This window comes from Lynx rufus, unplaced genomic scaffold (genome assembly GCF_022079265.1).
Source record: "Lynx rufus isolate CCGP_SWC_20201006 ecotype Redwood Valley unplaced genomic scaffold, mLynRuf1.p SCAF_12, whole genome shotgun sequence".
Lineage (NCBI taxonomy): Eukaryota > Metazoa > Chordata > Mammalia > Carnivora > Felidae > Lynx > Lynx rufus.
Genome location: NW_025814826.1, coordinates 10,423,239 through 10,439,833, shown reverse-complemented (window position 1 = coordinate 10,439,833; position 16,595 = coordinate 10,423,239). Strand labels below are relative to the sequence as shown.

At 44.1% G+C, this 16,595-nt stretch overlaps 1 long non-coding RNA gene across 1 annotated transcript in view; it reads right to left on the bottom strand.

Annotated features, from left to right (window-relative positions):
* The window catches only part of LOC124507659 (uncharacterized), a 74,137-nt gene extending 57,809 nt beyond the window's left edge, over nucleotides 1–16,328 (bottom strand). The window contains exon 1 of the long non-coding RNA XR_006961077.1: nucleotides 16,174–16,328. This is a non-coding gene — a long non-coding RNA (uncharacterized LOC124507659). The remainder of the gene's footprint in view (nucleotides 1–16,173) is intronic.
* Between the last annotated feature and the right edge of the window lie 267 nt (nucleotides 16,329–16,595).

The window sequence follows — 16,595 nt, the reverse complement described above, 5'->3', positions numbered from 1 at the left end:
TCAACAGTTAATGACTAAATTATCTAGATTCCTTCCTATCCTTAAAAATATCTACTTAGGGCTCATTCTTGCAATAAATCTTTATTGAAAACCTAAGTGTAAAGTATAAATATTTTTGAAATTAATGAATGCACTTTTGACTCACAAACAGAACGCAGCAAGAGAAAAAGGAAACAGGAGAGTTGGGAGAATTTGGAAGAAGAACAATGAAAAGTAAATGGAAAAGCCAGGAAGAAAATGGAGAATATCTTTTCTAAGAAGAATTATACCTAAGGCTGGAACATGCTTTTTCTGGAAGGAATATTAGAAACTTCTTGGAATAAGGAATGAGAGCACCTGAACAAAAAGGCAAGACTGAGAACAGCAGATTCTTCCAGCGAGGCTCTCTACTGGTCTTTGGGTCACTTGGGTATGCAAGTCTTAGTTGAGGGCTGAATGATCCAGGACATTGGGGTTCTTGAGAAATGATGTGGAGAAAGAAAACTATAATAAGCTAATTAGAGAGCAGAGGAAATTTTGGGCTGAGGACCAACTCCTGAAGTGGGGAATTTTTATTGTGTTTCTCTTCTAAGTTATGTGAGAAGGATTATCTTTCTTATCCATTCACACTGTTTCCCTTGGCCTCCTGTGGAGACAGACTTGTCTTAGATAATGCTGTTAACATCGAATGCTAAGTATGGTCTTCAAGTGCATTCAGAATGAAAGCAGAGTTGGCCCAGGAAAGCCACCCATACTAGGGGCATATGGATGGTAAGAAAAAAAAAATACTGGGTTGGAGTTAATATGGCAGAGAAGTAGGGGGACCGAGATTTCCCTCCTCCCCCAAACACAGTGGTATTGAGGTCAGAACACTGGTAACACCCAGGAATACAGGCTGCCTGGTGGGATCAAAGTGCATGTATGCAAGTTGGAAAAGATAAAGAGGTGGGCAGCATACGCATGGGGGGGGGGGGGCTTCTGTGGAGAGACAAAAGGAAGAGAAAGAGAGGCGGTGCAAGTGTGGTATTGTGTTTGGACAAGAAGACCACGGACGGAGGAACGAGAAATATGGAGTTTCTACTTTGCAAACAGCCTCTGGAGCTGAAGGTAAGAGTTTTCAGGGGTGAGCGACTTTCAACCCAAGCCACTGCCATGTGTGTGCACCTGGGGGTGGGGGTAGAATGAGGGGAGCCGGCCGCTGGGAGTGGTAGTGATCTCAGGGACAAACTGGAAGAGCAGTCCCCTTCCTTGAGTGCCGTGGGAAGAGGGTAGGTTGCCCTCCCAAGGACCAAAGACTCCGCAGGGCCAGCCTGAGGCCCTTTGTCGGCTGAGCTAGTTGTGCTAGCCCAGAATCCGGTCCACACAGTGTGGGGTCCTTTAAGACATCGGGATTTGGATCCCAGCGAGTACCTAGGAGGCGCTGGAGACTGGAGCAGGACAAGCTGGCCGTCAGTGCTACTCTGTGAGGGCTGCCGGGATAGTGTGGTTTGAGACACCTGGTCCCGGGAGGAGAGATCCGGGTGTCACCATTTTCTCCCCCATCACCAACATGGTGGGGCTTCAGGGAGCAAGACAGCGGCCCCTAGCGGTGGCAGGACCTGCTTACACGAAGCACCGCCCTTCTGTGCCTGGTAACTGCTTATCTACCCCAGTGGGACTGACATTGACCAAACCAGATGGGCCTGTCCTCCAGACCTGCACAGCCACCAGTCCCTGGCACCAACAGGCAACTGTCCTTCGGTTTTGTATGTTAGTCTATTTTTTAAAATTATTTATTATTTTGGGGTTTTTTTTCCCCCTCTATTCTTTTCTTTCCTTCTCTTTTCCCTTCTTTTTCTTTCTACCCTCTTTTTTTTTTCTTCCCTTTGGAATCAGGCTCATAGTTCCAGATTTGATTTTTGGTCAATTCTTACTACATATATATATTTTTTATTTTCTCTTTCTTTCTCTGTTCTGGTTGTTTAATCAGGCATTTTTCCTCTCCTCTTTTTACACCTTTTCTATATCTCTGTCTTCTTTATTTTCCTCTCTCTCTCTCCCTGGATTAAGTCTTATAGTTTCTTTGAGTCTCTGCCTGGTCTTCTTTTTTCACCCTTTTCATTTTTCTCTTTGGATAGGATAAGTTCCCCTTTCCCTTTTTTACTTTTTTCCAGGGTTACTTCAATGAACAAATCAAAGCACAGCTGGTACAAGGTCCAAACAATCTACCATTATGAGTACGGAGATAAAGCAACCAGAGTCACAACACCAGAGAGCATGCAACACACTCCAAAAACACTTCCTGAAGGGCCAGGCCCCAGACAGCGTATGACCCCTTTTTAATATAGTAGTACTCGCAGGTGCGAGACGCATAACAAGCTATTAAAACACATAAAAGACAGAAACCTAGCCAAAACGATGAAACAGAAGAATTCTCCTCAAAAGGACTTCCAGGAAGAAATGACAGCCAGAGAATTGCTCAAAACAGATATAAACATATCTGAACAAGAATTTAGAATAATAGTCCTAAGATTTGAAAAAAAGCATAGAAGGCAGCAGAGAATTTATTGCTTGAGAGATCAAAGACCTAAGAAACAGGATGAATTAAGAAATGTTGTAAATGGGGTGCAAAATAAACTAGATACGGTGACAACGAGGATGGAAGAAGCAGAGGAGAGAACAGGTGAATAGGAGATAAAATTATGAAGCTGAACAAAAAAGGGAAAAGAAATTACGAGACCATGAGGGGGGAATTAGAGACCTAACTGATTCAATGAAATGAAATAATATTTGGATCATAGGAGTTTCAGGAGAGGAAGAGAGAAAGAAAGGGGCAAAAGGTTTATTTGGACAAATTATAGCTGAAAACTTCCCTAATCTGGGGAAGGAAAAGATATTCAGGTCCAGAAGATACAGAGAACTTCCAAATCAACCAAAACAGGTCACCACCATGACATATCACCGGCCTAATACAAAGATAAAAAGAGAATTCTGAAAGCAGCTAGGGACAAACAGGCTTTAACCTACAAAGGTAGACACGTGAGGGTCGTAGCAGACCTGTCCCCTGAAACTTGGCAGGCCAGAAGGGAGTGACGGGAAATATTCAATGTTCTGAATAGGAAAAATATACAGCCAAGAAGACTTTATACAGCAAAGCTGTCATTCAGAATAGAAGGAGAGATAAAGGCTTTCCCAGACAAATAAAAACTGAAGGAGTTCATGACCACTAAACCAGCCCTGCAGGAGATCCTAAGGGAGACTCTGTGAGTGGAAAGCAGTAAAGACTACAAAGGACCGGAGACATCACCACAAACAGGAAAGGTACAAATAATACAATGGCACTAAATCCACATCTTTCAATAATCACTCTGAATGTAAATGGACTATATGCCCCATTCCAAAGACATAGGGTATCACAATGGATAAAAGAAATGATCCATCAATATGCTGCCTCTAAGAGACTCATTTTAGATGGGAGAACACCTGCAGATTGAAAGTGAGGGGATGGAGAACCATCTATCATGCTAATAGATATCAAAAAAAAAAAAAAAGAAGTAGCCATATTTATATCAGACAAACTAGATTTTAAAACAAGATGGTAACAAGAGATGAAGAAGGGCATTATATCATAACAAAGGGGTCTATCCATCAAGAAAAGCTAACAATTATAAATGCTTATGCCCCCAACGTGGAAACACAAATATATAAATCAATTAATCGCAAACATAAACAAATGTATAGATCATTTATAATTGTAGGAGATCATTGTAATTGTAGGAGAATTTAGTACTCCACTTACAACAATGAACAGATCATGTAGGCAGAAAATCAGTAAGGAAACAATGGTTCTGAATGACATATTGGACCAGATGGATTTAACAGGTATATTCAGAACTTTTCATCCAAAAGCAGCACAATACACATTCTTCTCAATGGAACATTCTCCAAAATACATCATATGCTGGGTCACAGACAGTCCTCAACAAATATAAAATAATTGAGATCATACAATGCATATTTTCAGATCACAACACTATGAAACTTGAAATCAACCAGAAGAAAAACTATGGAAAGCCCCCAAATACATGGAGGTTAAAGAACACCCTACTAAAGAACGAATGAGGGGCGCCTGGATGGCTCAGCCAGTTAAGCATCCGACTTCAGCTCAGGTCATGATCTCACGGTCATGAGTTCAAGCCCTGCATTGGGTTCTGTGCTGACAGCTCAGAGCCTGGAGCCTATTTTGGATTCTGTGTCTCCCTCTCCCTGCCCCTCCCCCACTCATGCTGTCTCTCTCTCTCTCTCAAAAATAAATAAACATTAAAAATAATTTTTAAAAAAAGAATGAATGGGTCAACAGGGACATTAAAGAAGAAATTAAAAAATATATGGAAGCAAATGAAAATGAAAACACAATAGTCCAAACTCTTTGGGATACAGCAAAGGCAGTCCTAAGAGGAAAATACTTTGGAATCCAGCCCTATCTCAAGAAGCAAGAAAGGTCCCAAATACAGAATGTAACTTCACACCTAAAGAAACTAGAAAGACAGCAGCAAAGAAAGCCCAAAACCAGAAGAAGAAAAGAAATAATAAAGATTAGAGCAGAAATAAACAACATAGACCTCAAAAAAAAAAAAATAGTAGAATAGATCAATGAATCTAAGAGCTGGGTTTTTTTTAAAAAAATAAACAAAATTGATAAACCCCTAGCCAGATGTCTCAAAAAGAAGAGGACCCAAATAGATAAAATCACAAATTAAAGAGGACAGATCACAACTAACACCACAGAAATACAAACAATTATTAGAGAGTACTATGCAAAATTATATGCCAACAAACTGGACAATCTGGAAGAAATGGACAAATTCCTAGACACCCACACACTACTGAAACTCAAATGGGAAGAAATAGAAAATTTGAACAGACCCATAACCAGTGAAGAAATTGAATCAGTTATAAAATATCTCCCAACAAATAAGAGTCCTGGGCCAGATGGCTTCCAAGGAGAATTCTACCAGACATTTAAAGCAAAGTGAATACCTATTCTCAAGGTGCTCCAAAAAATAGAAACAGAAATAAAGCTTCTAGACAAATTCTATGAAGCCAGCATTACCTTGATTCCCAAACTACACAAAGACCCCACTAAAAGGGAGAATTACAGGGCAATATCCCTGATGATCATGGATGCAAAAGTTCTCAACAAGATACTAGCAAATCTAATTCAACAGTATATTAAAAGAATTATTCACCATGATCAAGCAGGATTCATTCTTGGGCTGCAGGGCCGGTTCAATATTCACAAATCAATCAACATGATAGATCACATGAATAGAAGAAAGGATAAGAACCATATCCTGTCAATAGATGCAGAAAAAGCATTTGACATAATACAGCATCGTTTCTTAATAAAAACCCTCAAGAAAGTCAGGATAGAAGAAACATACTTTAATATCATAAAGGTCATATATAAATGCCCAGAGCTAATATCATCCTCAATGGGGAAAAACTGAGAGCTTTCTTTCTGAGATCAGGAACACGACAGGGATGTCCACTCTTACCGCTGTTGTTTAACATAGTGTTGGAAGTCTTGGCCTCAGCAATCAGACAACAAAATGAAATAAAAGGCATCCAAACTGGCAAAGTTAGGAAGTCAAACTTTCACTCTTCACAGATGACATGATACTCTACATGGAAAACCCAAACGACTCCACCAAAAAATTGCTAGAACAGATACATGAATTCAGCAAAGTCACAGGATACAAAATCAATGTACAGAAATCTATTGCATTTCTACACACCAATAATGAAGCAACAGAAAGAGATACCAAGGAATCGATCCCATTTACAATTGCACCAGGAACCAAAAAATAACTGCAAATAAACCCAACCAAAGAGGTAAAATACCTGTATGCTGAAAAGTCTAGAAAGCTTCTGAAAAAAATTGAAGTAGATGCAAAGAAATGGAAAAATATCCCATGCTCATGGATAAGAAGAACAAATATTGTTACAATGTCGATACTACCCAAAGCAATCTATACGTTCAGTGCAATCCCAATCAAAATAGCACCAGCACTCTTCACAGAGCTAGAACAAGCAATCCTAAAATTTGTATGGAACCACAAAAGACCCCGAATAGCCAAAGTAATGTTGAAAAAGAAAACCAAAGCAGGAGGCATCACAGTCCTGGACTTGAGCCTATATTACAAAGCTGGAATCATCAAGACAGTCTGGTATTGGCACAAAAACAGACACACAGACCAATGGAATAGAACAGAGAATCCAGAAATGGACCCACAAATATATGGCCAACTAATGATAATAGCACAAAAATGGAAGAGGTAATACAGCCATATAGGAATAAAGTTTGTGTCTTTCACTGGAATTAAAGTAGCATAAATCTTTTAGGTTAAGACATTGTATGTCCCAGAAAAAACCTTTAAGAAAATAACTCTGGGCGCCTGGGTGGCTTAGTCAGGTAAGTGTTCACAAATGGATTTCGGCTCAGGTCACGATCTCGTGGTTTGTGAGTTTGATCCCCGAGTCAGGCTCTGTGCTGGCAGAGAGAGGGGGGATTCTCTCTCTCCCTCTCTCTCTGCTCCTCCCCTGCTCATGCTCTCTCTCTGAAAATAAATAAATAAAGTTGTTTTCCTCACTAATAATTGGTTCACATGAAACTGCGACTGAAACGTGTTTTTTCCATCCAGTGCAAAAATATTTCATTTTTTTAAATGTTTATTTTATTTTTGAGAGAGAGAGAGAAAGTACGAGAGAAGGCATGGGAGAGGGGTGGAGAGAGAGGGAGACCGAGGATACCAAGCAGGCTCCGTGCTGACAGCAGAGAGCCCAAGGTAAGGTTTGCACTCACAAACCGCGAGATCATGACCTGAGCTGAAGTCAGACGCTTAACCACCTAAGCCACCCAGGCGCCCCTCCATCCAGTGCAACAATCTTTAAATTTAATTTCTGTTTCCAAGCCTGTGACTGTTGGCTCTGCAACACAAGAGCATCTCTCACAGCCAGCAGTAATAAATCTTTGAGGAATTCTAATAACTCTTTGATGTGCTTGGTTGCAACGGCGTGTGCACTTTGCCTAATGATTTGCTGACAAAGTTCACCGCCTGAGAACGGGCCATGTCTCTTCCGGTGCTCAGATGGGAGATTTACTATTTGTGCGGATGCCTCATTGCCGGGGCGATGAGCAAGACCGCCTTCCACCCCTGGTCTTGACATTGCCCCCATGTGGGGCTCGCTGTCTCCTGCAGCCGCCTCCACACCCAGGGCTGCTGCCAGGAATCTGGGCGCGGGTTCGGGCCTAGCCACCTCCTCGGGCTTTGTGGTACCCCTAACTGCCCCAGGGCGTGCACACGCACGCAGAGCCACCTGCTGTTTGCGCACTGGCCCCTCTGTGCACGCCGCCCCCCATGTGCACGCCGCCCCCCAGCTTACTGTCCCTACTCACGCACATGCTGCATTGTGCTATGGAGCTCAACTTCCACAAGCCAAGTTCGAAGGTAAATGGTAAGAAATTTTTAGGCAGCAAAGGCAGACGCTACACCGAGTACAAGGGCCTCCTGAGCACAGGGCTTTGAGCTGCCTTACATGTCGAAGGTTCTCGAAGCGGCCCCCCCCCCCCCCCCCCCCCCCCCCCCCGCCGCGCCAGATCTCCTGCAAGAGAGATCGCGCGACGGCTGGTTCAAATTCAATTCCCAACTTACCACCGACCAGACCTTCACCAAGGTTGCCGGGCCCTGGTTTTCTAATCTGTAAAAGGAAAGCAGTAACATGCCACAACTCAGAGAAACGAGGCCACGGACCGACATAGGATGGGGTTACGGGGGTGGGCGGCCTGCTTTACAATAATCCGTGTAAAGCTCTTAGCACAGTGCCTGCCATAGAGTAAATGCTCAATAAATTATAGTCACTGATATTTCGCTGCCCATGATGAGAAGCAGGAGAGCACCGTGGTCGAGATGGTCGCCCCGGTGAGATTCCAGCCCTGGTGCCGCTGATGGCCCCCTGTGACTCTGGGCGAGTCAACCTCTCTGAGTTTCGGGCTTCTCCTCTCTAACAAAACTCAGTGATTACTACAGGCAGAGAGCTTAGAAAAGTGCCAGGCACGTTGCAAGTACTCGGTTTCCGGCCATTCGTAGTTTTCATTACCATCGTCGATTCCTCCTAACAACCAGAACAGGCGTGTGTGGCCCCGCTCCCGTTGCGGATAAGAAACCGAAGCTCCGAGAGGTCAAGTAGCAGCTTATCCAGCGTCACACGGACCTCCAGGCGTGGAACCAGCTCTCGAACCCAGGCTACGCCACCACATCCAGCCCCAGAGCCTGGACTCACACACTTGCTCTCCCCCAGAACACAAGCCATTCACAGAACCGAGGCACCTGCCCGGGCAATGAGGGTCCCCACACGGGCCCGGGTTATCCGGCAAGACCACGGCAGAAAACTTCTGGGCGTAACTGATTTCCAAAACCCTTCCTGCCCTAACATCCTATGAACCCCAGTCCGAATTGGATTTACATCGCTTTTTGACTTTTCCACGGTTGCACTTCACTCACCTGCAGCGTCCACGGTATACGCAGACGTGCCTGAAATGCCCGTGACGGACGGAGCGGATCAACCGACAGACGCCCGGGGCGGGATCAACCCTGACTGCAAGCCAGCCGTTCGCTCACCTCCTCCGGTCCTGCTGAGCCAGGGCCCGGTGCAATTTTTATCAGGCTTCCCCACCCGCCCCTGGAACCGCTCTCCTCGGGCACAGCCCTGTTTCTCCACGGGCCAGGCTGGGCTCCAGCCTCAACCCGGAGGGGCCCCTGGCTGGGAGCGGAGAGGGGACAAAGGCCCCACAGAGTGGGAGAGAGGTCAGGGGCGGTGCCTGCTGACCCCCACAGGGGGCAGGTGTTGGTCCCGCCCCCCGCAAGGCGCACCTCTTGTCCGGAAGGTTTTACTACCGTCACACTTCACACTGTGAAGGTCAGATTGTGGCGTAGTATGTGCAAAACCCTTAATTATGAATTTGATGATGTGGAAGCTCTTGGTGAATTAATCCCTTAAAGAGCATGAGCGACTGCTCCACGTTGGAGGAATCAGTGAGGGTCTAAAAGCAAAGAGATTGGAGGCTCCTGCTGCACATGCGGGGCTCACGGGGAGCACCGTGGGTTGGGGGCGCTGGGTGGAAGGACGCGTGGGGGTAAGGATGGAGGACTGGGAGTGGGCGTGTGCACACTGGGGCGTGGGCAGGGAAAAGGCACCACGTGCTCAGTCGGGGAGCCCCCTGCACCTTCGCCTGCCGCCTCTGTCCTTTGCACCCACAGGTGCATCTGGAAGGGTCGCGCTGTTCCCAGCAGGCACGAGCCTTCGCCATTCAAGGCTTCAATTCAAGGCTTCGTGATTCAACCCTCCTGCGGACCCGGCATTTCAAAATCCCACTTTGGGGGCGCCTTGGGGGGCTCAGTCGGTTAAGCATCCGGCTTCGGCTCAGGTCAGGATCTCGCAGCCTGAGTCCGAGCCCCGGCACCGGGCTCTGTGCTGACAGCTTGGAGCCTGGAGCCTGCTTCGGATTCTGTTTCCCTCTCTCGGCCACCCCCCTGCGTTTGCTCTCTCTCCCTCTCAAAAAATAAATGAACATTTGAAAAAACAAATCCCACTTTGGCCCTGCCAGAATGAGAGATGCTGCAAGAAACCCAGCCCAAGCGAAAGCTGGTCACATAGGACTGGACTACACCTGCTCTGTGGGGACTGCATCAGCCAAAGGGGCTGCGGAAGGAAGGACAGGAGACCTAACAAGGTCGAAGGGGCAAAGCACACCGCGTGGCACAACCAAGCTGCAGCCTGACGAAGGCTGAAAGATACTCTCAGTGACAAAATAGCACCCCCCCCGATTGCATCACCATTATGGGCGACGATAAAATATTGGTAAAACAAAGACTACTTAAAATAGTTGCCAAGATTTTAATCTGCTGAAAACAAGCACAACGTGGTTTGTTTGTTTGTTTATTTTTTTCAGTACACTTCTGATCGAAAGACAACATATATTCAGGAAAGTGCCAAGTGTATATCCAGCTTGATAGTTTCTCCGCAGGGAACACACCTGTGCAAACTTTGTCCAGATCATGGTGTTGAACAGGGCACCACCCAAGCCTCGCCTGAGCTCTCTGTCATTACTCCACCTACATAACCACTGGCCTGATAAACATCACTGGTTTTGAACTTTGGATAAGTGGTTCCACGCAGGATCTACGTATGTGTGTCATTTCTCTGCTCGACATTATGTTCGTGAGGTTCTTCCCCAAATTGTGCATATAGCAATACTTTACTCCTTGTTGTTGTCATAGAATATTCCGCTGTATGACCCTGCCACATGTTACCTGGATATTCGCGCCATTACAGATAACGCTAGAACGAGCACCTAGGTATGTCATTAAAATGAGGTTAACCTGGGGCGCCTGGGTGGCGCAGTCGGTTAAGCGTCCGACTTCAGCCAGGTCACGATCTCGCGGTCCGTGAGTTCGAGCCCCGCATCAGGCTCTGGGCTGATGGCTCAGAGCCTGGAGCCTGTTTCCGATTCTGTGTCTCCCTCTCTCTCTGCCCCTCCCCCGTTCATGCTCTGTCTCTCTCTGTCCCAAAAATAAATAAAAACATTGAAAAAAAATATTTAAAAAAAAAATGAGGTTAACCTAAGTCACTAAGGGCCCTTCCAACTTGAAACTAATTTCTAACCGTAGAAATTTGTATTTGATAGCTGGATATTCTGTTCGCTTCTTTCCATTGTTTCTGGCTAGATGAAACAGGTTTTAAGAGTTTTGCAAATTAGTAACAAATTAATTATAAAATCCATTACTAAAATCACTAAAATGCTAAAAGGGTCATTGTAAAGGCAATTAAAAAAGCAATACAAAAACATGAAAGAAAGAAAACTTGGTATATGTCAGTGGTCTTAAAACCAGTTTGAAAAGCCCCTAAGACAACTTTTATCTTTCTTTGTTAATTTTTTTAATGTTTATTTATTTTTGAAAGAGAGAGAGACAGAGCGTGAGCGGCGGAGGGGCAGAGAGAGAGGGAGACACAGAATCCGAAGCAGGCTCCAGGCTCCGAGCTGTCAGCACAGAGCCCGACGCGGGGCTCGAACCCACGAACTGTGAGATCATGACCTGAGCCGAAGTCGGACGCTTAACGGACTGAGACACCCAGATGCCCCTTTTTTAACTCCTTTAAAATAATCAGTCTGGAAAAGGAGCTAGGAAATAAGAAAGTAACATTGCTGCGGGTTAAGCCTATGTTGTGCTGGTGTTTCTCAGGAGGTGGGGGAGAGGATCTATCTGCCTGTCCTGTGTGCTCATATACTGGGGAGGATAGACAAAAACACAAAGCCTGTAAAAGGCAAGAGGGTTGGCTGGGAACCATCCACACGAGCCCAGAATCCCAGAAAGTGTATCCTGCCTGGAGAGGGAGGGTGGCACCCTAGACACCGTGCGTTGGGGCCAGGATTTATATCATCTGTGTTACCTCCACTGCCCAACAAATCTAAGCCAAACAGTGGGTTTAAAATGCTCCTGACAGAATATATTGGGGTGATGGGAAGCACCCCAGTCATGCAAAACTGTATAAATTTACCAAAATTAAACTGTACACTTAAAATAAGTGAGCTTTCTAGCGTGCAAATTGCACCTCAGTAAAACTTTCGAGGGTGGAGGTTGGAGGAGGGGGCGGACCACCTGCCTAGCTCCTCATCCCGATCACAGATTCCACCATCAACAACTTTTTCTAGAACCAATACAGGAAGTTGATGCCCTTCGCCACTAGTATTCACACTGATCAAAAGCAGAATCAAAAGGGAAGAAAAGAGGGGCGCCTGGGTGGCTCTGTCGGTTAAGCATCCGACTTCAGCTCAGGTCATGATCTCACAGTTCGTGGGTTCGAGCCCCGTGTCGGGATCTGTGCTGACAGCCCGGAGCCTGGAGCCTGCTTCGGATTCTGTGTCTCCCTCTCTCTCTGCCCCTCCCCTGCTCACGCTCTGTCTCTGTCTCAAAAATACATAAACATTAAAAAAAAATTTTAATAAAAAAAGGGAAAAAGAAATTCAAGATGCTCACGCTCTGTCTCTGTCTCAAAAATAAATAAACATTAAAAAAATTTAATAAAAGAAGGGAAAAAGAAATTCAAGAAGAGAAAGGCAAGATAAAAAGAGGAGAAAATTTATGTGTGCCATGAGACATCGGCTGTGTTTGAGTCGCCTTCCAACATGTTTAAGCAACCGAGGCACAACAAACCAGGTGAAATCTGCATAAACTCATTACCATAAATTCATGATCGCTCGGTGATGGGTTCTTTTGAAAGCTCTTCAGAGGTGATAACGACCTTGGAATAAATAGGGGAACAAAAATAAACATATAACACTGCTTCTCTTTGTGTTTTTCCAGGAGGGGCAGACTGGGGAGGCTTTGGCTCTGAGCCGGACCCTCCAGAGAAATGTCATTCACAGTGATATCCAGTCGTGTCTCTCCAGAGTCGGACCTTTCTGAAACTTCTCAGTTTCCTTGAAATATGATTACTTCCCCAAGAAGGTGGCAGTACAAATGCCACACCCCCCTCCCCGCCTCTTTCAACGCTTGGATTAATTATTCTTCCTGTTTTTTGGGTTTTTTTTGGGGGGGTTGCCTTATTCCTGGGTGGTGTTCCTCTACTCTTTCACGTGAGTCGCATGTACCTGTTTCCTGCTTCTGGTCCAGCTTGCACTGCTCCTGTCTTGTCATGGGACAAACCAAATCTACCTTTAAGCTAGGTCTGTGCTGTTCTGAAAATGCTATAATCTCCTTCCACCAAAATCAAGACAGCATTCCCCAAATAATACATTCTGGTAAAACTACTATATTCTGAATGTGTCATCAGGTGACTAGATTTCTTCCACTATTTTGCAAAGAAATCCCCAAGGACCATGTGTTCTTAAAATGAGTCCTTTTTAAGAAAATATGTACTTTTGTTTTTGAGAGAGAGAGAGCACGCAGGTGAGGGGAGAGGGGCAGAGGGAGAGAGAGAAAGATCTTAAACAGGCTCCACACTCACGGTGCACCCCAATGTGGGGCTCGATCCCATGACCCTGGGATCATGACTTGAGCTGAAATCAAGACTCAGAGGCTCAGCTGACTGAGCTACCCAGGCTTCCTGAAAGTATGTACATGTTAATCATTATTTTGGTTTTTGATATTATAAAATAATGCATGGCATTTATAAAAAGTCTAATACGGAAACATCTATCATAACATGTGAAGCCTCACTACATGCCTCTCACTCAATTCTGTTCCCCTCTGTGGTAACCACTGGGAATGGTTCTGTCTATACTTATACACACACACACACACACACACACACACACACACACACACACACAGAGTCACACGCTCACAATGTACTTCGGTTGTATACAATGTACACCATGTAACCTCAATGGAGTAATTCTGTACTTTTTGTTCACTTAACACACCCTGGAGATCTTTTCCTCATGGTAAAGATAGTCCTAACTTCATTGCTTTTGTCCACTTCCTAGAATTCTGTTAGGTGACTATACCATGAATCAGGGAATAGATGGGCATTGAAGTAGTTTCTAATTTTTTGCTATTGCAAATCAGCTTCGGTGATTCTTAGACTTGAAAGAGAAGCATTACAAGGCACAACACTCACTGCCCAGTTGCCTTCCATAAAAGGGTGTGCCGGCCCATGAGAATGTCCGTGTTCTCACATGCTCACCATTCCTGGAGTTTTAGCTAACTTTTTAATATCACAGGATCGATGAATGAATAAAAAACACTATTCCTATTCAATTTGCATTTTCCTGAATATCAGGAAAATTTAGCACGTTTTCAGAGGTTTTCAGTCATTTGTATTTATTTGCCTATGAATTGCCTGCGCATTTCTTTTTAAGTTTGTAACTTAATTCTAGTTAGTTGACACACAGTGTTATATTAGTTTCAGGTGTACGATATAGTGATTCAACAATTCCATACATCACCCACTGCTCATCACGACCAATGCCCTCCTTCATTCCAATCCGTACTTAACCCATGCCCCCACCCGCCTCCCCTCTGGTAGCCCTCAGTTTGTTCTATAGTTAAGAGTCTGTTTCTTGGTTCGTCTCTCCCTCTCTCTTTAACCACTTTGCTCATTTGTTTTGTTTCTTAAATTCCACTTTTGAGTGAAATCATATGGTATTTGTCTTTCTCTGACAGCCTTATTTCACTTAACACCATACTCTGTAGATCTAACCGTGTCATTGCAAATGGCAAGATTTCATCCTTTTTTCTGGCTGAATAATATTCCATCGTATATACTGCCTCTGCATTCCTCTACCCATTTTTCCGACTGCCTTACTCCAATTGGCTTCAAGAAATGCTATCAAGTATGGCTAATTATCAATTCTTTATGTGAAAATATTTTCTCCTACTCTATTGTGTGTCATTTTACTTTGTTCGTGATATTTCTTTGCTGTGCAGAAGTTGACATTTTTTATGGAGTCAAAGGAACGACTGATGGGATTTCCTTGCCTAGCCCCAAATTACAAATTGATTGTCCTATAGTTGATTCCAAGACTGTCGTCGTTTTGTTTTTACATCAAGACTCTAATTCCATCCGGGTGCCCCATGTTCTATTTCCATTGTCTGTGTTCGTTTACTGAATGGGAGTTACTCAGGAATTCCATTGAGAAGAAGGGCCCTTTCTGCAATGCCTTCCCCAGGTGTGTCTTAGGTTAAGGTGTCTTTTGCTGTGGTTTCTGGAAATGGAATCCATCTGCTTACTAAGTTCCAGTGAGTCCTCACTGGTAGTCCCTTTCTTTCTTTAAGCACTATTATGTTTTTATTCACATTTTTATATCTTCCTTTTCATTTCAACGGAATCTTGGAAGAAAATAGGATATAAGTGCATCTCTCAGTCTGCCATCTTGAATGGAAATGTCTGTGTATGTAGGCTCTAAACAACATTTGTATTGGGAAATACAAATATGTACATAATGGAAAATTTGGTAAATACAAAAAAAACACAAAGGAAAAAAATTCGCTATTTAAAAATGATACTATGCTTTGAAAGCTAACATTGTGTACTTTCCTATGCCCTTAAAAAAACATGATTTTATTTTTTCAAAAATGGCTGTGAGTACTCCATTTGCGCATATTTGCCAGAAACTAATGGTCAATTTGCTTTTTTAATGACACACTTATTTCCAGAAGAGTAATACAGTACAGTCAAAAGTCTCCTTTCCAACCCGTGACTCCCTTCCTGGAGTTAACAAATGATACCTGATTATTTTGTAAAGATAAAGTCCCATTGGCAGAATTGGGTGAGAAGCTATTTACCTTTCCAGCTCTTGAGACATACTGGTTCTCCAGCAATGTATAAATCACATCACCCCTTTATGAAGGCTTGCTCTTTTTTCTAATATTTGTTATTTTGGGGGGTTTGGGGTTTTTTTTTAAGTTTATTTATTTATTTATTTTGAGAGAGAGAAAGAGAGGCAAAGAAGGGAAGGAGCAGAGAGAGGGAGAGACAGAATCCCAAGCAGGCTCCATGCCGTCAGCAAGGAGCCCAATGCAGGGCTCGAACCCATGAACTGTGAGAGCATGACCTGAGCTGAAATCGAGCATCAGACGTTTGACCAACTGAGCCCCCAGGTGCCCCTAATATTTGTTATTTTGGAAGGCAAGAAACATTCTAATATTCATTTTGCTAAGGATGAAGTTAGAGCATGTTTTCATATATTCATTAGCCTAGTCTACATCGCTCAGCGTTAAATGGGCTTTTCCTAGCCTTTGCCACAAAGAACCTTTTAAAAATACTTTCTCACCTCTCAGGCTTATAGTCAACGCACTGAGTTTCCCCCACATCAAGTAAAATTGGATTGGGGTCTTCTCCAAACACGAAGGTCTCCACTTCCTTTAATGAAGATACCATCAGTGAGGCTGCCCAGTGCTTTCTATTCATATTTGTTTTAATGAGATTTCTAATAATGCTCGCGATTTCTTTCCCGAGGTCTACTCTGAACTTCTCACCAGAAAGTAAAGTAACAGCCCAGAATTTTGTCCAGAGAAAACACGGAGAGTACGTAGGCTGGTGTTTTCCACTGGCTGCCCATCTGATTTCTTACAGGCAGGAGGTGTGATCTGAAGGCCATGACCAATTCGTCTAGGCCAGAGTCCACTGCCACTCCCTGGTGTCACTCACCTCCACACGTTGGCCCATTCTGTCTCCGAAGCCTGGAACCTCTCCTCATCCAGAATGGCCCCTACTGTCCACATGCCAGGCACAAGGCACATATGCCTATCATTAGAATAAAAAAACCATCAGAGACCAGCCTTCAAAATTCCCCGAGCAGACAAAACCAGTGTCGTTATGAAAGCAAAACCGAATTTCAGCTTATTTTGTAAGACTCCCTTGACCTGGCTTCTTTCTTGCCTATACCTCTGACAAAACTCGAACTGTTTCCCAAGGTTGGTATGTGGTAACCACTGACCCAGTTTCCTATCATTTAAGAAGATTCCGACATTACAACCAATCGCGGCGAAGAATAAAGTCACTGCGTTCTCACTGTACAAGCTGCTTTCGTATGAGACTCATTCCACGTTTTGGTCTGTGTGTGTGTTTCC